At 42.6% G+C, this 24,807-nt stretch overlaps 1 long non-coding RNA gene across 2 annotated transcripts in view; it reads right to left on the bottom strand.

The window, feature by feature from the left end:
* LOC147029994 (uncharacterized) overlaps nucleotides 1-19,248 on the bottom strand; it is a 52,428-nt gene extending 33,180 nt beyond the window's left edge. For both annotated transcript variants that reach the window (XR_015056170.1, XR_015056169.1), the window contains exons 1-2: nucleotides 11,929-19,248; nucleotides 10,517-10,628 (exon numbers count right to left, since the gene is read on the bottom strand). This is a non-coding gene — a long non-coding RNA (uncharacterized LOC147029994). The remainder of the gene's footprint in view (nucleotides 1-10,516; nucleotides 10,629-11,928) is intronic.
* Nucleotides 19,249-24,807: the final 5,559 nt, after the last annotated feature.

Raw genomic sequence — 24,807 nt, 5'->3', positions numbered from 1 at the left:
AGAAAGACCACCGACCAACCTGCGGTGATTGAGTGAGAGGCCCAAAGACTCAGCTTCATTGCGGGAGATGCCAATGATCTTAAAAGCCCTGGTTTCGACAGCGTGAAGTCGAGAAAGGTGGGAGGCAGGAGCACCAGCCCAGAGGGGAGAGCAGTACTCCATCAGGCTACGGACAAAAGCTTTGTAAGTGGTCAGGAGCTCAAGAGGGCCGAGGAAGGACTTTGCACGACGGAGGATTCCCAGTCGGCGACTGGCTTTGAGGCAAGGTTGGAAATGTGACTTTCCCAGGAAAGGTCATGGCAGATAGTGAGACCCAGAAGCTTGAAAGAAAAGACTTCTTCCAGAGGATTGTTGAGAAAGTGGATGGGGGGGTTTTGTAAACGGTCCTTTTGAAGAGACATAGTGAGAGTGTGAGATTTGTCTGGATTGAAAGACATGTTCCACGTGTTGGACCAGTTTGTGATTTTATCCAGATCTGCAGTGAGCGAAGAAGCTGCTGCTTGCCGGTCTGAGGGATGACAGATGGTACGGCAGAGGGTGGAGTCATCGGGTAAAGAGAAATAGAGGATTTTCCAGAGAGTCCGAGAGATCATTGATGAAAACCAGAAAAAGAACAGGGCCCAGAACGCTACCTTGAGGAACTCCAGCCTGCACAGGAAGAGGGGATGAAAGAACTCCATTTAGGGCCACACGTTGACTGCGACAGGAGAGGAAGTCTGCGAGCCATGAGTGGAGATGGCCTTGAATACCATGGGAAGAGAGTTTGGTGAGTAGGGCAGGGTGCCAGACTGTGTCAAAAGCACGTGATATGTCCAGGGATACGGCTCGGATTTCCTGTCTGGCATTGAGGACCTCCATCCATTGATGGGAGAGCAGTAGCAGCATATCTAGGGTAGAGTGACCTGGTCTGAAACCAAATTGATGATTGGAAATCAAGCCATTGGAGAAGAGGAAGGATTTCATGTCTGAAGCGATGATGGATTCCATAACCTTGCTGATGATTGGGAGAAGGCTGATTGGTCTATAGTTACAGGGATCTGTTTTTGCACCTTTTTTATGCAGGGCAGTGATGTTAGCAGATTTCCAAGCAGATGGCAGATGACCTTGGGAAAATGAGAGGGTGAATAGAACAGAGAGAGGGTGAGCAAGAGCAGAAGAGCAGGCTTTGAGGACACGTGGGCTGATGCCGTCTGGACCAGTTGCAGAATCTGACTCGAGGTTTGAAAGCAAGCTCTCCACCTTGTCAGGAGAAAAGGATACAGAGTCCAGGGACAGTTGGGTGCGACTGGGTAAAGTGGGTAGAGATAGTGATGGGTTTGGGACACAAGATTTAGCTGCAAACACCGAGTTTAGACATTCAGCTTTATCACGTGTGGAATCAGCAGTGCGGCCATTTGAGGTAAGGGAGGGGATGGAGGGGGAACATACACCAGAAACAGATTTGATTAAACGCCACCAGGATTTTGAGGAGGAGAGAGGTTTGAGAGTTCAGACTTGAGATGAGAAAGATGTTGTTTTCTGGCTCTCCTGAGGGTAGCTACACACTTGTTCCGAGCTTTGTGGAAAGAACTGAGATTGCCCTCAGTTGGGTTTGCTTTCCATGAGGCAAAGGCAAGTTGTTTCAGGACAACTGCCTCGCCACAAGCTTCAGTAAACCACGGGCGGGAGGAAGGGTAAGACAACTGAACACGAGAGGGGATAAATCTGTGCATGAGGGAGAGCAAGTTTCTTTGAAAGAATTCCCAGGATGAGTTGATGTTTGAGAAAGTAGTGATAGGAGACCAGTCTGTAAGTTTGATGGCTGCTCGGAGACCCTGCCAGTCGGCTTGAGTGAAATGCCAGACTCGACGGCGGTGAGGTGGTTCTCTGATAACAGCCAGAGAGATGTCCACTTTAACAAGGACGTGGTCAGAAGAACCAATTGGAGCGAAGGAAGAGCAGCAGATATTGTCAGGGAAATTTGTCAAAATCAGATCCAGAAGAGATGGAGTACCATTGGTTGAGATCCGGGTCGGGAAGTTGACCGATTGAGTCAGTCCCAATGAGTCGCAGAAAGCTTTTGCTGAGGTGCCATGGCAGGTGAGAGAGGTACCCACACCTAGCCAACTGGCGTGATGACAATTGAAGTCGCCACATAAGAGGAAGAGAGAGTTTGGATGAGAAGATAGAAGATGGTCCATGTTTTCGGAGAGTGAGGTGTAGTGAGGTGTAGATGTAGCTATAGCAATACCCCTCGGCGTGAGCGTCAGCATCAGCGTGAGCGTGAAAATGTTAAAGTTTTTGGTGCAAGTTATTTCCTTTCTAATGTTTTTATCCACCACACTATTTTTTACTGATTACAATATACAAATACATATATTGCTTTAAAATTATTTGGATCAGACTTCACTGCAATGCTTTATAAAAAATATTATTAGACTAGTCTTTTAAAAACGATAAATGTATAAACAGGCGAGCATTGGGTGGCTTTGACACCAACTCTCTGGTTATTTGGAAGTTGTGGGTTACGATGTGGAAAAAGCAATTTAATTCCGGCCAACAAGGCAGCAAAAGGTGAAAATTTTGAAGGAGGTTGTTGACTCTCTCGGCACTACATCCTGTATGTGCTGTACTGCATATATAACCGGATGTACTGCACATATATAACCAATCCTTATCTCGGACACGTTAATACTTTCTTTCGTCCCAAACACGCAAGTTTCATGGGGTTTCCACACATGCACACGGAGCATTCTGGGGTGAATTTCGCCATTTTGAAAGTCACTTATTGACCAATTGGAGATTATAGAAAATAAACCTATTGACCAATTAGAGAGAATAAACCAACTGTTGAGAGAGATTCTGGCTGAAGGGGTTGAAACTTCTGTAGAATGGTGTCACAACATCTCTCGATGTTGCTTCCACCTTGATTACGTCGTTCCTTTTGGTGAACAACTGTTTTTAAATTTGCAATTTATTTCGTCAAGTATCGGGTGTTGTAAAATTGGTATAATTTACATCATTATCTCCATGCTTGAAAAAAAAAAGTGGGGGGGGATATTGTACTCGGCTCTCTGTCCGTCCGTCCGTCCATTCATTCATCACAGTATCTGTTAAACAATTTTGCAGAAATTTAACAAATTTGAGAGTTATGATCCCCACATGGCAAGAAGGTGCAAGAGCAGCATAGTTTTTGGCTTCGCTCCTTGGACCAGCGTCAAAAGATCAAATTCCAAACAATGCAATTTCGAGCACATTTTAAAACATTTTTGTTGATGATACATTGTATATGCAATTAACATTGCGGGGGACACATAAAATATGGAACGATTTTTTAGATTTTACCCCCGGTTGGGGAATCGGAGCCAAAAGTCTGGGACACACGATTTTATTTCCGAATTTCGTATTGCGATTTAAATGACTATATTTGAGAGGAGCAGACTTGTGAGAAAGGTGTGTGTTGGTTATGTCCTGGAGTGTAATACACCTATATTGTATATATAGTTTATAACGGCAATTCATCTTTAAATAAAGGTGACGCGGTGACCTGTGAGCAATGTTAAATGACCTGTAAAATAAATATGACAAGCAAATGACCCGTTAAATAAAGGTGATCTGTTGGCAACGAAAATAAAGGAAATTGCAAGAATCGAGAATGTTAGAAATAGTAACCAGTGTATGTTTAAAGATTATTGGATGAATTTGAAGATGTGAACGGCCGTATTGCGATGCTTCCAACGTCTGTGCAGCAGAGGGCTCTTCTCGCCCTTCCCAAAGACAATGCAGTCTTCAAGTGCATCAGGCCAGCTGATGCAATCCAAAGGATCATATGTTGGATAAGAGCATCACACGAAAATTTGAATCGCAATACGAAATTCGGAAATGAAATCGTGTGTCCCAGACTTTCGGCTCCGATTCCCCAAATCACATTGATGAATTACCCTGCCTTTGAAACACCGGGATGACAACATTTGAACCGAGGCTAGACAGCTTCGAGGTGAGTGTGCGAACCTCTAGGCCACCCTGCCAGCACAAGTGAGTGAAATAGTGGCTCTGAAAATAATGGTAGTAATGAAACAGTTCCACCATAACAATTTACTGCAGTGAAGGACACTGCACAAATTCCGATGGAGGACAGTGTAAGACCGCAGAACACATTTGAAAGCAATTAAAATATAACCTTGCAATAATGGCTGCGAGCCTGTTTGAGCAAATGGTGATTGAACAGGGTGGGGAATCTCAGGAAAGCAAAGAAATTTATAAAAAATTAAAAAACGGATTATTTGGTTAATAGGTCGTTAGGTGACTAGGTTAGTGTTCGAAGCGCGTTAGGTTACTAGGTTAGTGTGACGATTTGGACGAGAGGAGATATCGGTGACGGTAGGCGATTTGAATTTTTGAGCTCGGCAGATTAGCTGGGTTTTTCCGGTGAAGAGTTTGTTCGGTTACTCGGTTTGTGGTAAAAGTGGGCAGATCCCTACATTAGTATTAAAAGTTAATTCATGGTTCGTGGGAGTCGTTGATTGTGGAAAGCGAGCAAAACATAAAAAAGAAAGAAAGACAAGGGTGGGGGGGAAGATGCAAAGACAGAATAAAAAGGGGAGAGTGAGGACATTGCCAGTACTGTCTTGTACCACTCTGAGAGATTATAAACAGTGTGAAGGGTGTTTTATGTGAGCAGTGTCGAGGTTGGTGGTGACCGGGAGGGGGAGGAGTTGAGTGGGGTCAGCGGTCTTTGGCAGGGTTCCTTCCTGTGGGAAATTTGCAGAGGGGTTATGAGTTTGATGGCTTTGGGAGATGGGTTGAAGGGTGGGAGCAGGTGGTGCGGTTGGTGGCTGTGGAGGTGTACAAGGTACAGACAGCGGTATATGTGCTATGGGTGATGTAGAGGCACTGCGGATGTGGGCTGGGATGGGGTTGCTGTGGATGTGAGTGGAGATGGGTGGGAATGAGGTCCAGGTGATGGTTTTTGTCGGTGATTAAACTTTTAAATATGTGGATTCTTCATTCTGCAGAAATTCATTTCATCAAATTGGTTTTAAACAGTGAAGCCATTGGGGATTTAACTTGCCAGGGATAGATTGGGTCCAGGAACAGGGAAAGGGCAAAGCAGACGAGGATTTCCTAGTTTTATTCCAAGATTGTTTTTTAACCCAGTTTGAAGATAAGCCCACGAGAGGGAGTGCAGTGTTAGACTTTTTAAGTCACGATCCCAATATGGTGGAGGTTGGGGAGCATTCAGGAACAAGTGACCATAACATTGTGTGTGCAAAGACTGTTAAGGGTTAGAGTTCAGGATAGTAGGGTAAGGCTATTAGATTTCAGGAAGGCAAACTTTGAGGGTATGAGGAGAGAATTGGGTGATGTAGATTTGGAGACTCCAACAACAGGACAATCAGCATCAGAGAAATGGGAAACCTTTAAGTAGCAAATGTGTTGAGTGCAGAGTAAGCACATTCCAATGAGGTGTAAAATTAGAAGCAGAAAGAGACCAGGGTGGTTGAGCAGTGAGATAAGGAATGTTATTAAGGAGAAGGAGAAGGCTTAAAATATTAAAAAATTAGATTTAAAATAACAGGACTGCAGTTAGATTTATATCACTATCGAAGTAAACAGAGGCAAGTTAAGGAAATAACTCGGCAAGCCAAAAGAGAGTATCAGGAGGACACGGCTAAGAATATTAAACATAATAGCAAGGCTTTATTTTAGTATATCAGGGGAAAAGAGGACCAGTGGTGGGCCCATTGAGGAATAGCACCGGGAGAGTGGTTCATGATGAAAGCGAGATGGCAGGCTTATTAAACAGGTATTTTTCTTCAACTTTTACACAAGAACAGTCAGGAGAATTTCCAATAGCTGAGAGTATCCATCAAGGTGGTGAGGAAGGGCTTTTACAGAAGATCCAGGTTGGAGTGAAAGAAGTAAAGGAACAGCTCGGTAATCGAAGAGAAGATAAGGCTCCAGTCCTGACCAGATAATATGCACCTGAGAGTATTGAGGGAAGTGGCTGAGCAGGTAAGCGAGATGTTAACGAATATTTTTAATAGTTCACGAGAGTCAGGACAGGTATCAGAGGATTGGAGAGTAGCAAATGTAATCCCATTACTTAAGAAAGGATCCAGAGAAGAAATGGGAAATTATTGACCTGTGAGTTTGACTTCAGTTGTGAGGAAGGTGTTGGAGACATTAATTAGGGACCAGATGAGGAATCATTTAAATAAATACAAATTAATTAAAGGTAGTCAGCATGGGTTTACCAAAGGTAGTTCCTGTCGAGCAAATCTTTGAGTTCTGTGAAGCAGTGTCTGATTGGGTGGATGAGGGAAAGGCAGTGGACATAGTATATCTGGACTTTAAGAAGGCATTTGATAAGGTACCACATCGGAGGTTGTTAGCCAAAGTGAGGACTTGTGGAGTGGCTGGTCAGGTAGATAATTGGATTGCAAACTGGCTTTGTAATAGAAAGCAAGGCGTGACTGAGTGGGAGGATGTCTTGCTGGGAGGATGTAGGTTGTAGGGTACCTCAGAGATCAGTACTCGGACCATTACTATTCATTATTTACAAAAATGATTTGGATGGTGGGGTGAGGAGTAAGCTTTCTAAAATTGCAGATGCCACAAAGCTTGGAGGTAAGGTGGATAGCAGAGGAGGTGATGATCAGATACAGGAAAGTATTCATACTTGCATAAATTGGGCAAAAGATTGGCAGATGGAATTTAACCTGAACAGGTGGAAGGTGTTGGGGATGGGAAAGAACAATGAAAATAGAGATTACAGGATGCAAGGGGTAATTTTGGAGCGTGTCACGCAGGAGAAGGATCTGGGGGTGGTAATAGATACGGGAGGTAAACGTGCAGCACAATGCCAGGCAGCTAGAGGTAAAGCAAATAGGGTTTTAGGTTGTATTTGGAGGGGGATCATTTATAAACCAAAAGAGGTGGTGTTAACATTGTACAAGAATTTAATGAGGCCACATCTACAATATTGTGTGCAGTTTTGGTCACCACAACTCAGGAAGGACATAGATAGTTGATATTGGCATATTGGTTCCGGGCCTAGCTGGACTCAGCAATGAGGAGCGGCTGAAGGAGTCAGGGCTTTATGCAATAGAACAGAGGCGGTTATGAGGAGAGATGATAGAGATGTTTAAGAAAATGAAAGGTATAGATAAAATAAGTGCAGATGAATTATTCAACAGAGTAGACAGTGATAGGACCAGGGCCATACATAGCCCGAGAGAAAGAAGAGGAGAGTTAAGACGGTAGTAAGGCATGGGACTTTTACTCAGAGAGTAGTTAATGTATGGAATGGTCTCCCTGGAAAGAGAGTCGTAGCAGAAACTGTAGATACGTTAAAATTAGAATTAGATCGGTACCTGAAAGTTATGGAGATAGAGGGGTAGAGGGATGGTGGCAGGACTTTTAGGTAGCTTGAGCATTGATGGGTGATTGTGTGCATGTGTTCAGAGTGCTGTTGGTGGGGGTCTTGTCAAGGGGGGGTTGTGTGGTTGATGTTGTATGTTTTTAACCAAGCCCATGCCTCCTCCCCTGAGGAGAAGAAAAAAAAATGTATCCACAAAAACTTCAAATATATATATATATATATTTTTAAACCCGCAGGCATGATGGGCTGAATGGCCTCCACCTGTGTCTGATTTCCTTGTATTTCACTCGAGAGTTATGTCATCAGATGAGCAGTAAAATTACCTTGAAATCGATGTATAGCTTGTGTTTGTACTATTTTCAGTTTTTGAATAATTAGTGTTCGCGAATTTGAGAGTTCACGTGACTCCTTCGCCGAACTTACTGATCATTGTAACATCGTAATTGAGAGTTATTTTTAATATATGATCGCATATTTGACGGTCGGAGCTCACCATCTCACCAATTATACATGAATCTGAATTGGAATCCAAAAACATTTGGGTTTTTTAAAATGCATTTTGTATACAGGGTGTTTCAAAAAGATTGATACAACTTCGACTTCCTGCCATTTATTTGTTTTTTGACCGAGGCAAGACCGATTCAGAGACAAGGACCAGGTGACTCAGGCACAGACGAAGGGGAAAAGAGTGGAAAAGTTGGATGATGATGGCCAGAAAGATAAGGGAGACCTGCAGAATGAGGGAGAGGAGGAGGGTGAAGATGATGAAGAGCAGCAGAGGTTGGAAGAAGAGTTGGCCAACAAAATAGAAGACAATAAACTGATAAAATTAAGAGAGAGAGACAAAAACTCCATTGCATATAAAAACAACAAACAGACAAAAATCTTACTGAGGTGGATCAACCATTCAATTGGAAAAATGATTTCAAAATCGTCCACCTTGAAGGAAATCAATATCGTGTGTTTTGCAGCAACACGATTCATTCAAGAAAAAGTAACAGACAAACAACACCAGAAGAGGAAAAAAAAAAACTAGGTCCTACAAATAGAAGCCAAATCCCACCATGAAAACAGAGATTAGGGATAGAAAGAGAGCAACTGAGGAAGGAAGTACGTCACATTCAGATAAAACAGTTCAGGAAAGGAAACAGAAGCCCAAAACGAAAAAAAAAACCAATCCAAAGACTAAAAAAAAACATTCATAATCGAACACAAAGCCCTGGAGTACTTGGGTACTGAGAACAAACTCAAAATAGAAATTATAGCAAGAAGATTTTAAAAAAAAACTGAAGAACCAAACAACAGGAGAAAACAAAACTACATGTTGGAGAGTAACCCCAAGAGATTCGACCGCAAATTAGGGAAACAAAAGCAGAACGTGTCAACTTCCCCTGAAAAAGAAAAGCGAGAAAAATTCTGGAAAGGAATTTTTGAAGATCGAAAGGAACATAAGAAGGACGCATAATGGATCCCAGAGTTGTAAAAGAAGAAGCAACATCAAGAGGAAATGCCCCCAGTGATAATTATTGATGAAGAAAAAATTCGAAAACAACTTCAGAAAATGCCAAACTTTAAAAGCCCAGGTCAAGATGGAATTCCAAACTTCTAGCTAAAACAACTTGATGCTCTCCACAATCACGATGCCAAGACATTCAATGACCTGATCCAAGAGGAAAAGACAATGGATGAATGGCCCCGTAGAAGGAAACACATTTCTCATCAAAAAATCTGAAGAAACCCAACTTCCTCACATATACCGGCCAATAACATGCCGACCAACAACATACAAATGTCTAACAGGAATCATGAATCATTACAGAAATGATGTACCATCATCTAACACAACAAGGAGATTTGGAGGCAGAACAAAAGGGATGTAAGAGAGGTTGTTATGGAAACAATTGACCACCCACAACTGAACATGGCCGTACTTGAAAATTTCAACATGCGAAGAACCAAATTGTCCACCGCCTGGATAGACGACAAGAAAGCTTTCGACAGTGTTCCACATTCGTGGATAACAAAATGCATGCAAATATACAAAAACAAACCCCAAATAATCAAACTGATTGAGAAAGCAATGAAGCTCTGGAATACCACATTGATATAATACATCACTCAGAAGGAAATATCAAAATACCAGATATGAAGATATGGCGTGGGATCTTCCAGGGAGACACTTTCTCCCCTCTTGATTTGTCTGGATCTGGACCCACTGAGTAACCTCATTAACAAACTAGAAGGGCACTCGGTGGAGTGCATACCTCGACCACGTAATACCTGATCCACGAGAACATATTGGGTCCAATACATTTTTGAAATATCATGCTATGCAGAACTATATTGTTTTTGGCCCTATCTCTCTCAATGGTGAAGAATCACATTGAAAATTAAATAATTCTTGTATCCAGTTCCAAATTTGGAGCTTCACCAAAATCTAATCAGTTTGTCCTTGTCACACACCCAACCTGTTCATAAAATTTCATTCAGATCCGTCCACAACTTTTTGAGATATCCTGCACACAAAAACATAGACAAACAGACAGAAAGGCGTGAAAATATAACCTCCTTCACCTTCAGTGGCGGAGGTAAAAAGGACACAGATACACCCTAACAACCAAAATAAGAACATCCAAAGAAACAGGAAAGGCAACACACCTACTATACATGGATGATTTAAAGCTCTTCGCACCGAATGACGAAAAATTGACAGAACAGGTAAAACTAGTAAAACGGTTCTCTGTGGACATTCAAATAGAATTTCAACTGGATAAGTGTGCCAAGTGCACATTTGTAGAAGTTAAATTAAGAAAAACAGACAGCATAAAAATTAAGCTTGAAACAATAATACAGCAGTTGGAAAACAAAGCATGATACAAATACCTCGAAGAAGAGGGCCACCAAATATGTTACAAACAAATGTGCACAACAATTGCCAAAGAATACCTACATAGAACGAAGCATATCCTGAAAAGTATTTCTCCCCAAGAAACAAAATCAAAGCCATAAACCAACTCGCAGTACCAGTGTTGCATTACAGCTGTGGAACAATAAACTGGCCCCAATCATAAATCAATGTCAGACATCAAAACAAGAAAACTCTTCACCATCCACAAACTGTTCCACAAAAACCAGTGCATCCCGAGAATGTACCTGCTGAGACGAGAGCGAGGAAGCGGCCTGATGGAACTCAACCAGGTGCACAGAGCGACGAGTGTAAGACGAGCTGAGTTTGTGAAATACTCAACAGACTATCGGATTCAATCTGTAAACAAATATGAACACAACAAACCTGAAAAAGTATCTAATTCACCTTGCAAGGAATTTCCAAAATAGAAGATACCACATAGGAAAATGAAAGTGCACCAAATACAGCCCCAACAATTGCAAAAAAGACAAAATAAATATATAAAAAGAAATATCAACAAATATACACCAACAACTGTGAGAATGACAAAAGAGCAGGAAAATACAAAAAAAAATTTGATCGAGTTGGGATTGACAAAGAAGACTCAATGGAACGGCTAAGAAGAGGTAAGCTCAACTGGGAGGCAAAAGGAATAATAATAATAACAAATGCCAAAGATCAAGGTCACCAGTAGAGCAACTTAGCATAACAATTGTGCATTTTGTGAGGGAAGCACCAAATTTGGCACACTAGTAGCCTATCATATTATGAACAGATTTGGATATTGGGCCATCTCAAATTCAGCCGCTGATGGCTGTGGCAGACATTTTCCACTGCCATCAAAAATTTGAGATGGCCCAATATCCAAATCTGTTCATAATATGATGGGCTACTAGTGTGCCAAATTTGGTGCTTTCCTCACAAAATGCACAATTGTTATGCTATATTTAGCTAAGTTGCCCCACTACACTGCACCAATGGATTTAATAAAATGGCGGGACTGAGCAAGATGGGCAAGTATAGGTTCTTCAAGACAGAAACATAAAGTACAAGTCACCTGCTTTTGGGATGTAAAAAACTATCATCAGAACAACTTTATACACAACAGCACAACAAAGTATGCAAAGTGATTAATTGGCATATCTGCAAAAGTTTCAACATCCCAGTTCCAGAAAACTCGTGGAAACAAACCAAGGGCAATTACTGAAAATAAGGACGTCGTGCTCATGTACAACCAAATGATCCCATTGAACGTGAACATAGAAAACACAGCATTGCGACAGGACATCGTTCTCAGGACCAAAAAGGAAAAGACAGCATTCCTGATTGAGATATCGGTACCCAGCGATTTTGGCTTAAACAACGCAGAAATTAAGAAAATGATCAAATGCCAGGACCTCAAAAACGAGATCAAGATTGGAGGCAGTCTGGGGTTCAGGGACTATCCTGAAAAGAACCCTTGGAACAAAACTCTGAGAACAACAAAGTTGACCAGCTTGGTCCATGAACTGTGATCCCTTACCGAAACGAAAGCGGATACTTTGAGGCCTGGGAGGACTTCGTTCCATATCCTCAAACCCACAAATGGAGATAACAACCAACGATACACACACACTGACATTTATTATTATGAGAGATAAGCATGTTTAATTCTTACATCAATATTGTTGAATTTCACATCAACTTCATCCCTGGGTTCATAAGAGGCTGATGATAACCGAGGGCCCCCTCCAAGGGTGGCTTCCGGCGTGGACCTTCACACAATGGTTTTGAGGGTCGCGCTGCATGAGTCATCATATGACCCTATCCGAATGCCGCTTTCACAGCACGATGGTGGGGTGCCACACACTGCATTGATTAGTTCATAACAGGCTGATGTAATACTGTAATAAATATAAACAAGTAATTTGAGGCAATGTAAATATATCATAATATAACGGGCGTAAGCCTGGAACTTCTAACACACTTTTCTCCGAACATATTCTGTTCATAGTTCTGAAATCTTCACATTATGTGTTCCATCTATTTACGCAAGTGATAGCAGATTCAAAAAATCGAATATAGATATAATTTTCAGAGGGAATCGATGACGTCACAATCAGCAGCATTCGGTGGCAAACCGACGGCCGGGTCCCAGACGACGTGCTTTGCTTAACGAAGTCCATGAGTTCAGGACGATTGTTCAACTCAGTATTTATGACTTTTATCCTGCCATGTTGTTAATCTGTTGATGGAGGTAATATAGAAACGATGATTATGTCAAATCATTTGTGTTACTCATCCAGCACTATGCGTCAAGGCCAACAATCGAAAGCGACCGGTCTCAAACGCTACCATGGGCACCCAGACACTCCACCAATATGAACTGAGCTGTTGAATGCGGCGCAAAACATCCAAAGAAACTACCGTAACCGAGTATTGTGATCCGTCCTGTCCCCCATACCCATCGTAGACAGGTATCTGCTAGTTAACATTAAATATAGTTATTCCAGAAATGCTTTGGCTGGGACTCTCCCTCCTGGACATGGTCACACCCTTCCGCCGGTGTGCGCAATCGATCCCCGTCATTCCACCGGTAGTCCACTCGCAAACAATATTCTTTCTCACGAACATCTCTCTCACTAACAATGTCACTCTCGCTAATAATATAAAATTTGTAAAGTAAGCAGGACATACCTGTCTGTCCACGAAAGACCAAAATCATCCCACTCGAGCAAGTCAAGGTTTAACTCTGAATGAAGGTTAACTGTAGATATACTGTGTGTGTGCATGAGTCATCAGGGAAATTATCCACACTGTAATAAAAAGAAACAAGTAATTCGAGGCAATGTAAATACAATAACATTAAATCTGGTTATACAGTATTAATAATGTAAAATATATAAAGTGAGGAGGACATACCTGTCTGTCCATGGAAGTCCAAAATCATCCCACTCCATCAAGTCAAGGTTTGAGTGAAGAACCTGATCAGGGAGATCTTTAAGAGACATTTTTATATTATCTACTTTAAACTTGTCTTCCCTGCAGTGAATGAGCAGAAAAACTCTCAAAGCAGACGTTGGAGAACGATGATTTGTCTGTCAGGAACCTGCCATTTTTTATACTCTCTGAAAGCATTCTAAGGCCGCACTGTTGATTGTTAATCTATAAATAATGCCGTTTGCAGCCATAACAGCCGAACCAACATGCAGGAATGCCTCATAGAAGTTAGTCATTCATATGAAACATGAATACAAGTTCAGACAGGTGTCAAGAAGTTAATCATCGACTTGAAAGTGTCCTTATTCATTTGTAAACTCGAGAGTTCATAGAACACAATACCCTATGCAATTTTAATAAAATAGTTATTTTAATGATCGTTAAAAATAAAACAATCTAAAAGTTTCATGCTAGTGAAGTGGTCCAGAAGCAGTCCTAAACAACACCCATATTATATCACCCCAATTGAACCTTTATTTAAATTGAAGTACTTTCAGATATCGCTATTCGCACGGGATATGTTCCTGCAAAATGCTGCGAATAGCAAGGCATTGTTTCAATGGAAAAAGGGGAGATAGGTTCCGGTGGTTCATGATTCAGGAGGGAAAATCAAAAATGCCCAGTTGCTAAGTTTGGTTGGATGGCCAACTCGAGGAAGAGTCTTGGAAGGTCCATATTCTTTCTATTTCCGAATGATTGAGCTCACTGTGCTCTTGGGAACTTTCAACACTCCAGAAATTGTTTTCCCCCCCATCCCCAGATCTATGCCTCCTCACATTTCTATCTTGGAGTTCTACGGACAGTTCCTTGGACTTCATGGTAGAGTTTCAGCTCTAACATGCACTGTCAACTGTAGGACCTTATATAGAAAGATGCGTTTTTTTTCTAAATCATGCCCAATCATTTGAGTTGGCCACAAGTGGACTCCAATCAAATTGTGGAGACATTTCAAGGATGACCAAAGGAAATTGCATGCACCTGAGCTCAATTTGGAGTGTCATAGCAAAGGGGTTGAATACTTATTGATGTAAGACATTTCAGGTTTTCATTTTGAATTAATTTGTAAAAAATTCTAAAAACATGTTTTCACTTTGTCATTATGGGGTAGTTTGTGTAGATCAGTGACCAAATTTTTAAAATTTAATTCATTTTAAATTCAGGCTGTAACATCAAAATGTGACAAAAGTTGAGGAGTGTGAACACTTTCTGAAGGCACTCTAGGTTCTCAGTGGTTTCCGATTCATCGGGGAAACGTTTAAAAGTTTAAAATATTTTTGACTGAGAATACACATGATTATAGTTTCATAAAAAATGCTTACAAATAAAAAACAGACAACACCAGGAACAGTTTCCAATGTTTATTGAAGTAATGCAAATAACAGTTTATTAAAAGGGATTAACCAACCATACCATAAAAGTTTTTAAAAAACCAGCAGCAGGGACCATTTCAAACTTTTATTTGAAAAAAACAAACGCAACTTTTTAAATTATGATGATGATGTTTTAAAATCCAGTGAACTTAGTGGAGTTGTCTGAAGTCACACAAGTGAGGGTGCTGATGAGTCATGCACCGAAAGGAATGTAGGTGAGGTACTGAAGCGAGTGAAGATCCTGAGTAGTCGCTCACTGAAAGACAGGAGAGGCAGGCGAGGGTGCTGGTGCTCCTGAGGTGGACGGACCAGGGTGGAAGAACTTTGTGATTGAGAGCTGCATGGCATATAGCCGCAGATTTCGATGTAGCTCCTTGTTTGGGAGCATCACATCATCCAAGCCCCTCTTGATCTTGAGGTAATGCTCTATGACGGGATTGGCATCAACCTCTTGGTAACTGACCACATGTCCTGCAGTATCTCACCCAGGAACTTGACCGTGAGTTTGAACCTCAAGACCTCATCCTCATTACCGTCCGCCTCTTCCCTCCTCCTCCTCCTTCTCGGAAACCTTAGTAATGGCTCCAAACTCCTCCTCGGTGAGCTTCTCGGCATGCAAGTTCCATATACTCAAAATTTTATGCCTCTCCTCCGTGTTGTCCTCTGAAGTTCTTCACTGCCATGGTTGAAATGGATGAAACAGTTATGGAACTAGTCGATGAAAATTACTGCCATCATGCACACCTTCCTATTGGCCCTCCAAAACATGGGCAGTGTGTGCTTGTTCTTGCCATTAAGAGCATGTGGGCTCAGGAAATGGTACATCATCATGGGCTTCGTCATGCACTCCCCTTTTGCATTTGCACAGAAGTGAAGAGATGCCCGGTCTTTTGAAGCCTTGAATCCTGATGCTGTCCCCCTCGTGCGTCAAGATAAAAGTTTGCGTTAGCATCTTTTTCCAAAACAGGCCTGTCTCGTCCACGTTGAACACCTGCTTTGGCAGGTACCCCTTCTCCTCGATAAGCTGCCTGATTTGAGCAAGGAACACTTCGGCCACCTTGTCGTCAACAGAGGCACACTCGCCTGCCAGTTTTATGTTGTGGAGATTGCAGCGCTTCTTGAAGCAGTCAAACCATCCCATGCTCGCTTGGAATGGACTTGGGCTGCTCGTATCTGCATTGCTTACACCCGGGCCACTTGTGCTCGTGCCACCTGTGCCAGCCAGATCCACGTACATACATACATACGCATCACCTTTGCACGAATGAGAGGTCCACTTAAAATAATGTTTTTCTGTATGTTGTCATCAATCCATACACTGAGCGCCTTCTCCATCCTCTGTCGGTGGACATGCCAGATATGGGTGGACATCCCAGACCACTTTGGTGCTTGGTACAGCACTCGCCGCAACACTTTCTCGGATCTCCCTCTCATTATTCTGCATGTAGCCAATGGTGGATTTGTTTACTCAATAGTGTCTGCCCATGGAAGCCACACTCTGTCCTCTCGACAGCCGGTTCAGCAGATCCACTTTGTGACTCAGGCTTATCACTTTCTTCTGCCTCTTGGCAGTCAACACATCTCCGCCACCGAGATAAGGCCAAGAAAGGCGCTCTTCTTCTCCTTTCCACCTCAGTCGTACAGATTTCACGAGCCAGTTGATCAGACAATGGTGAGCATCTTATTTCAGCACGTGAACACATTCGCATCATCAGGAAGAACGAGAATCACACTGCTATGTTCACATATCCTTCCAGGGACAAATTACCTCGGGGGGTTAGGGGGGAGGGCACACTCACCCCTCCTCCAGAGCTTGATCCATTCCTGCAGACCCACACACCTTCCACACCCTCAAAATCTAACATATCATTCTCTCCCCCGCTGCTATTAAATTCTCACATTGTAATGCAAAAATGCTGATCGTGTTCCTCCACTACCATGGTTGTATTCCACATCCATTCTCCAAAGACAACTCGATTCTTGACACATAACAGACATCAACACAACAAGACAATTCTGGTTTCCAAACCGATCCTTTACCGACCAATGGGTCACTCTCGCCCGCTCCCATCCTAATTACCCATGTCTAAATTTCTAAGCAAATCTGAACTCTTGGGGCAGTCAGCATCAAGGCACCTTACCCTCAGTGCAGGTCATCACAGGTTGGTCGGGTCCAATAGTGTCATCCACCTCTCCTAGTTTTCCCCACACCCTTCTAATCCACCCTTGTGGATTCATTGCTTTCAGTCTCCCTGGATTCCATACTTTTGTTACTTTCTCCTAAAATTTTACTGTGATTCCAAAATCTTGCAGACCAACCTGGCTGATGTTTGGGTGCAGTTGTAGACTCCATGCACATCCTCGATGAGGAGATGCCAGAGAACCAGGCCAGCCACAGGAACGACGTCAACAAGGTTTCTTGCGAGAGGCAGCAGGATCGATGACTACATCCTCCTCCAGGATCTGGTAGACCCAATGTTCTCACATCCACTCCCGATCGATGCCTGCATCCTCCTCCAGGATCTGGTAGACCAAAATTTCTCAGATCCACCCTCAGAAAAACTGTGCCCACAGCTAAAGTCCAGGCAGACATTACCACAGTCCAGTGGACCCAGTTAAAAATGTATCTCTTGGGTGCGCCAGGATGAGGGTGGAACAAAGCCATGATTGGCTGAATTACAACCAGTATGACAACAATAATTCCTGGGTATGCATGAACACCGCCAACCGTACTTCACCATCTACGATAGGCAAAAGCCAGACAAACAGCCACTATGGTTAGTGCAAACGCCATCACCATAGCTATCCTTTGGATCTGAAATCAGACTTTTTGGGAGCACAGCTGTTGAGTGGGCCAGACAAATTGGTAAAATCGGGCCACAAGTATTCAAAAACTGACCAGGCTCAACCACACTGTCACCATCAGAGTCGCGTGTGTTTTGAGGTACGGTGGTTCACGTCTGCCAACCATCTCAACTGGTGGTCCAGTTGGTATGATGGGGTCAGCTACCAAAGGCTGGTGGTCATGGTGGTGTACCATTCCATTATGGGCATATCCATCAGCCAGAAAAAGAAACGAGGGTTCTGCCAAATTTGTTTCCCGATTTGCCTCTCGGCAAGTGTTCATTTCTTTCGTAAGCTCATTTTCCTCATCCATTTCTTTCTTTCCTCCAATCCAACAATCTAATCATCATCCAATGGTTCATTCCCCATACATTCCTCAACTTCAAACTCCTTCTCAAGTGGTACCATTTCTGGAGTATCCTTCTCAACCACTGGACTGAAAGAAGACTGACAAAGTCCTTCATAAAGGTCAGCACAGTTCTCATTGCCAAAAAGTCCAGTATTTGGCAATTCAAATTAAATTTGGGTTATCATTTTTTTTTGTATTTGGCAAATACAAAAACGTAGGAAAAGGTCACAGGGGGCAATCAGATACTGGGAGAAACTAGCCTTCGACCCTACAGAGTTAACACAGCACCAACACCCGTGTGGCGACATGTAATAATCTTAATATAAGCTCACAGCTCTCCCTACTTAAATTATATCAAGATGTCTCCTCATCCATGGACCACACTATACTATACAATCCTATCTTCACAATGAAATTCCTCCATCTACCCCTACAAGCAAAACAGTATTAAAGGCTGAATTGTAGTCAACTAAAGCATCCTAACATAGGTATTATGCTTATCAATGTCGTAAAAGGATATTGGAGGGCTAGTGAGATAGCGTCATCAACAGAACAGTTTGAATGATAGGCAAACTGAAACGGTTCTAGAGTTTCAGGAATGACAGACTTGATGTGAGACAATATTAAACTTTCAAAACATTAAATTATGACTGATGTTAATGCTGGTAATCCTTTAGGCACATACAGTAGCCGGAGACCTTTTCGGTATTGGTATGACAGATTTAAAAAAACAACAACAATGTAATGATCCACAGCTTTAGTGAGATTAAAAATGTCAGTGAAAACTGCAGATAGCTCATCCGCACAGCATCTAAGGGCACAAGATGGAAATTTAATGAAGACCAGCGGCTTTTCGAGCCTGCACCTGAGTGAAAGTCTTACTTACATCGGACTGGGAGACTTGCAGAGTGGCGGCCTCAGAATCAATTTCACGAGTTAGGCGTGGTTCAGTATTGACCTTGTCGAAATGGGCATAGAAGTCGTTTAGAGTATCTGGCAACTTGGCATCAGAGTTGTCAACTTCTTTGGATTTCCCCTTGCATGATGTGAGGTCTGGAGCCTCTGCCATAGCTGGTGGGAATCCTTCTCATTGAATTCATCATCCAGATTGTTCCTGTACTTCCACTTGGCAGCCATGATAGCCCTCTCTAGGTCGTAACATGATCTTTTGTACATAGATTCATCAGCTGCTTTGACTGCGCCAGCACTCATCCACAGTTTGTCATGAATATTTCTTTTGAACCATGGCTTTTGTTTGGAGCAGCTCCGGACTGATTTAGTTGGAACACAGGTTTCGATACAAAACTTCACGTAATGGATAACAGTGTCCATGTATTCATCCAGATCAGTAGAGGAGTCCTTAAATACGTTCCAGTCCGTCTCGAAATGCCTTAACAGCTGAAAAATTGATTTTTCTGCCCAGCGCTGCATGGGCCTTACGACAGGCCTTGAGCACTTGAGTTCCTGTTTATATGCTGATATTAGGAAAACTAAAGCATGATCGGATTTACCGTTGTGAGGGCAAAGTACTGAATGATAAGCAGCCTTTGTTGTTGGATCGCCGTGGTCTTAGGTCCTATTGCTTCTTGTTGGACATGTGATGTGTTGGAAATACTTGGGAAGCTCTTTCTTGAGGTTGCAATGGATGAAATCTCCAGCAACGACTGAAACAGCATCAGAGTAGGAGTTTTCATAGCAAGAAATAATATCCAAAAGTTCATGAAGTTGTTCTGTGGCATTGGCATGTGTTTGTATGAAGACATCAGTCAGGATAACTGATGAGAATTCCCGAGGCAGGTAGTGGGGTTGGCACTTGATCGCCAAGCATTCCAGGTCCGGTGAACAGAACCGAGAAGTAATCCCATCATTCGTACACCAGGAGGTGTTTATAAAGAAACGTACCTCACTTCCATTTACCTTATCAGTAATCTCCTTCAATCTGTCCATTCAATACACCGAGAAACCATCGAGTCGGATCGCAACATCCAGGATGTTGGCATCAAGCCACGTCTCGGTTAGGCAGAAAGCGCAGTAGTCACTCATTCTCACATTGGTGTCGAATGTGGCAAAAAGTTCAAGTTTTTTTGTCCATGGACTGCAGATTAGGAAGGTGAATAGTTGAGAGTGGTGCTCAAGATGAATGGCAATGTAGTCTTACGAAGACACCTCCTCTTTTCCCGCGTTTGCGTGGACAGCGAAGTCCTTTGTTCTCAGGCATTTGGTAACCAATGTCATTTTGTATCCACATTCAGATGAAAACTCGCTTCATTAACTCTCATTCTGATGTTTAGTGACTGCTGGCAGTCGTGTACGATAGAAGTGACAACATTTGGCACCAAGAAAAATGTATAAATTATGAAAAATAAGAGCACGTCGTAAAACATCTTCATGCGTTGGTGCCATTGTCTGCTGTGATTTGAACAAATCCAGTAAAGCTATTGAGGTTCCAGTCTGTGGAGGAAAGATGGAGTAGATCTTCTCTAAGCTTGTTGTGTAACGGGTGGTTGGTGTTCAGAGATGCAATGACCGCTTGTCTAGAGATGGCTGCTCTTCTGATGTGATGGGGATGGATGCCCACAAAGACTGGGAGGTGATGGGTGGGAGTATGGTGAAGACATCCACTGATGATCCTTAAAGAAGAGTTGAGGTGCACATCTACCTTCTTAGTGTGGTGGCTCCTTCCCCATGCAGACACGCAGTATTCTGCAGTGGCATGTACTCGGCAAGAGTTGAGGTGTGTAAGGTAGTGAATTCAGCTTCCCAGTTATAATCAGCTGGTCTATGGATAAGGTTAACTCGAGCAGTGGCTTTCCTTGATACCTTCTCTGCATGCTGCCTGAAGGTCAGCGACTGGTCCATTTGCACGCCAAGGTAGGTAGGAGCATGCGTGAAGGGAAGCCGGATGTTATTAGCTGGATTTCTCGCTGCCTGTCTGAATTACCATTCTGAAGGTGGAAAACGGAGCAGACTAACCTCTGGACATTGAGACATAGGTGCCATTGGTGGTAGTAGCGGTCCATAGAAGCAATGTCTGGGCTGAGAGTGGCCTCAACTTCCTCAAAAGACTTGCGCAGATGCAGAATCGCAAGGTCATCAACATAGGCAAGTTTAGTACCTGTTGTGTCAGAGAGGTCTGATACATACACATTGAAAAGCAGGGGCACCAAGACTGAGCCTTGCGTAACTCCATTATTGAGGTTGTGGGTTCTGCTGGTTTGTCCGTTAAGGTAGACGCTGAAGCAGCGGTTGGATATCAAGACATGGATAAAGTGGACTTGGTGGTGGTCCTGTAGTATCTTGTGGAGATTCAGCAGCAGGCCACAGTGCCAGACTGTCATATGCTGAAAACAAGTCAAAGAAGACAGCCCCACATTTCTGGTTTGCTTCAAAGGCAGTCTCCGTAATGTCAGTTGCAGCTAGAATCTGATATTCAGTGCTACGATTCTCTGAAGTCTGCTTGTTCTGGAAGGAGTGCTATCCTGTTAAGTGGTTCTTACCAAGTGGTTCTATCCTTTTAAGGATGAGCCTCTCAAGGACCTTGAATGGGACAGATAGCAACGATATTGGCTTGTAACTCTTTGGGAGGTCTCTGGGGTTATTGGGTTTTAGAGTGGCCACAAAATTGGCCCTCTTCCAGAGCTTTGGAATCCTGAGTGAGGAAAGGCAGTAGGACATGAAGCATTTAAGCCAGAGGAGTAGGCAAGTGCTGGAGTTCTTCAAATGCTCTGCATGAATGTTATAATGTTCGGGTGCTTTCCAAAATTTAGGCTTTCCAGGACAAACTTGAATTCCTCTGTGCTGAAGTCCACAGCCAAACCAGTCAGCTGATGGTGCTGTCCAGAAGTGCTACAGTTTGGCATTTACTTTGTGGGAAAATGCACTGTCTGGGTTGGGGTAGTAGCCATTGCTGATGAGGGTTCTTGCTATCGAGTCAGGTAATACTGGGTACGCTGGCTTCTTTGCCATTTTGCCAGTAAGGTGGTTTACCATTTTCCATGCTCTCTCGTTGGAGTGAGTGAAGTCAATCGTTGATACTGCCTACTGTCATCTTGATCTGCAGGCCTCATCTAGTCGAGACTTAAATTCGGCAGCAGCAGCACTCATCTCTTCATTGTTAGTAGCAGTCCTGACTGTGCAAGTGCTTACATTCGGGATCCCATCCAGGAACGTGTACTTTTCGATGGCCACGAGGGATGCATCTCTTGGAAATTGCCATGATAGATTGGCAAAAGGCAGCAAAGCTGGCCTTAACATCCTCAGTCAGGAGCAGGGAGAGAGTCTATTGCTTTTGTTGTTAGATTGTAGTACACCTCCCAATCAGCTTTTCTGAAGTTATAGTAAGGTAAGAGAGGTAAGGTAAGGTAAGGCAAGAGTGGGAGCAGCTCGGGAAGCATACTTGTTGAGAACCAGCTAACAATTTGGGAAATGTTCCAACACAGTCCTTTGAGGGGTGAATGAGGAGTTAACCTTCCAGCAGGCAAGATCAGAGTTGGTGTGGGTACCCCAGCGGCTTTATAATAAGGTCACAGGTTCTCATCTATCAAAACACAATTGGAGGTCAGATTGGGAGGCCAAATCACACAAGGTTTCACCATCAGTTGATGGGTAGTTATAGCCCCATTCAGTATGTGGGCAGTCAAAATCATCAGCAATGACAATTAAAGCAGTAACTAGGGGTGAATATATGCTGTGGAGAAGTGGGGGTAGCTTATGCATGTTGGAAACATGAAGGCCCTGAACGCAGATTGTGTACCGCTGGAGTTCAGCATCAGGCTGTGATGAAGACACAACTTTGATGTCAATGATGGTAGACTTTACATAGGTTGCGAGGCAGTGATGTTCACTGGGGGTGATATCAACCAGTTGGTAGCCTGAGAGAATAGCTCTACTTTCATCACATGTGTGGATTCTTGGAGGATGATGAGAACATGAGGCTATTTTAAGCAGCACTTCCTTTTTATCTGGAATCAATTGCTCCACATTCAGTTAAAAAATACCAGGAGCACAGGCATTCATGGTACCACAGTCACAGAAGGAGTATGAATATCACAATCACAAAGAGTATCACATAATGTAGTAATGTAGACCTCCACTCAGAATATGCCAGGATGACAACCTGTTGGTCGACTAAAAGCTGTGCAGTGAACCACGAAGAGGTCGCTTGTCATGTCACCCCATGCTACTTCTACTCCCCCAACAATGGTTGGAGGTCTTCAATATCAGGGTCGTCTCTCTAGATAGCATGTATAATTGAGCATTTGATAATCTGACACCCCGCCTTCCTTTCCAAACTCTGCCTATGGCATCCAAGGCCAACTCCACAGACACGTGGCTCTCAACAGAATCCTTTCATCTCCTCTCCCTGTAAAGGCTGAAGTGCCACTAAGGCAGTGTCTTTGGCAGTCATCTTCCCAATCTTCATCAACGATCTTTCTGACTCTGGAAAATCCTCTATCGCTGTTTATGACTCCACCCTATGTGTAAGCCTCACTCATGCTTAAGATAGGCAGGTAGCAGCCTCTTCCCTCTCTGCAGACCTTAGTAGAAGGAAAATGAGTTGTGAGTTATACCCCCTTAAAAGGGGGGGGGGGCAGGAAAAAGACTTTCGCCATCCTTCCAAAATATCACTCCTCCCCATCTTAGCATCTTCACAGCTCGGCATTGAAAACCTCATATTTATATCTTATCATCTTGATTTGCCATATTTACATTAATTAATCAATTAATTAATTTAAAACACCAAGGGTTTCGCTGGTCATTGAACTCAAAAAGAGAGTCTATAAATAATTATTGGTTGTTTTGTCATTTATCAAAGTATTTTATTCTCTTTCATCACAATCGTGAATGTTAATAAGTAGTATGTTAGGATTTGTTTTTTTGGATTAAATATCTCCATTGAGTAGAGATGAAATGATAAATCAATCTCAGCACTCTGATCTGAGCAAATTCCGTTGATTATTTGACAACCATCAAAGTTTTCTGTTCATTCAAGGATGTTTATATTTTTTACATTCTTTAATTAATTTGTATTTAAATTTATTCACTTATTTGTTTTATGTACTTTTGTTTTGGTTATTTCTTCAACAAGCCATCTACCTATATATTACTAAAACTCTCATCTTGTATATATGTATGTATGTATGTATGTATGCATGTATGTTCCCAAAATACAGCCAAAACGGTACTCGATTGCACAAAAATTTTAGGGCCACCTCACTCACCATTCTCCTGTGGTGTGCAGTATCAAGTTTCGTTCAAATCGGGCAACGAAAAAATTATTTAAAAAAAATCAATTCCTGATTCAGTCAAGTACTCTTCGGGAGTATTTGATCAATGCAAACAACCTCAGCGGTATAGTTCGCTGGAGCTATCTTTTTTTTTTCTTTCTTTTTTTGAAATGATTTTTTTTCATCAACCATTGTCCCAACGGGAACCCAACGGGTTCACGGGTCGTCTAGTATTTGATATTTTTCAAATTCGTGATGTTTTCCATTGAAATACCAAGGTTGTTTTTCTCCACTCCTTGGTCTTGGTTCAATTGCTTGGTTCAGTCATTTATATACCAGTGAAAAACAGCATCAGTAGTCCGTTAAAATCCTCCAACCCAATTTTATTTTGGCACTTATCTTATGTGTATCTTAACTTTTAAGTATCTTTATAAGCCTGGAGTTGGCTAAACGGTTAAGGTGGCTGAAGTAAGATCTTAGGATCCTGAGTTTGAGCCCCTATCGTGCCGTTTCATCACACCAGGTGGGTTGACTCAGCATGTCATGCTTCCGAGGTCGGCAAAATGAGCACCAGTGTACTGGAAAGGGGGACACTGCATCAGCAGCAGAGCCGTGGAGAGAGAGAGAGAGAGAGAGAGAGAGAGAGAGAGAGAGAGAGAGAGAGAGAGAGAGAGAGAGAGAGAGAGAGAGATATATATATATATATATATATATATATATATATATATATATATATATATATATATATATATATATATCTTTATAAC

This window comes from Eptatretus burgeri, chromosome 3 (assembly GCF_056783735.1).
Source record: "Eptatretus burgeri isolate ZD-2024b chromosome 3, Ebu_testis_v1, whole genome shotgun sequence".
Lineage (NCBI taxonomy): Eukaryota > Metazoa > Chordata > Myxini > Myxiniformes > Myxinidae > Eptatretus > Eptatretus burgeri.
This window is presented reverse-complemented; position numbering and strand designations above follow the sequence as displayed.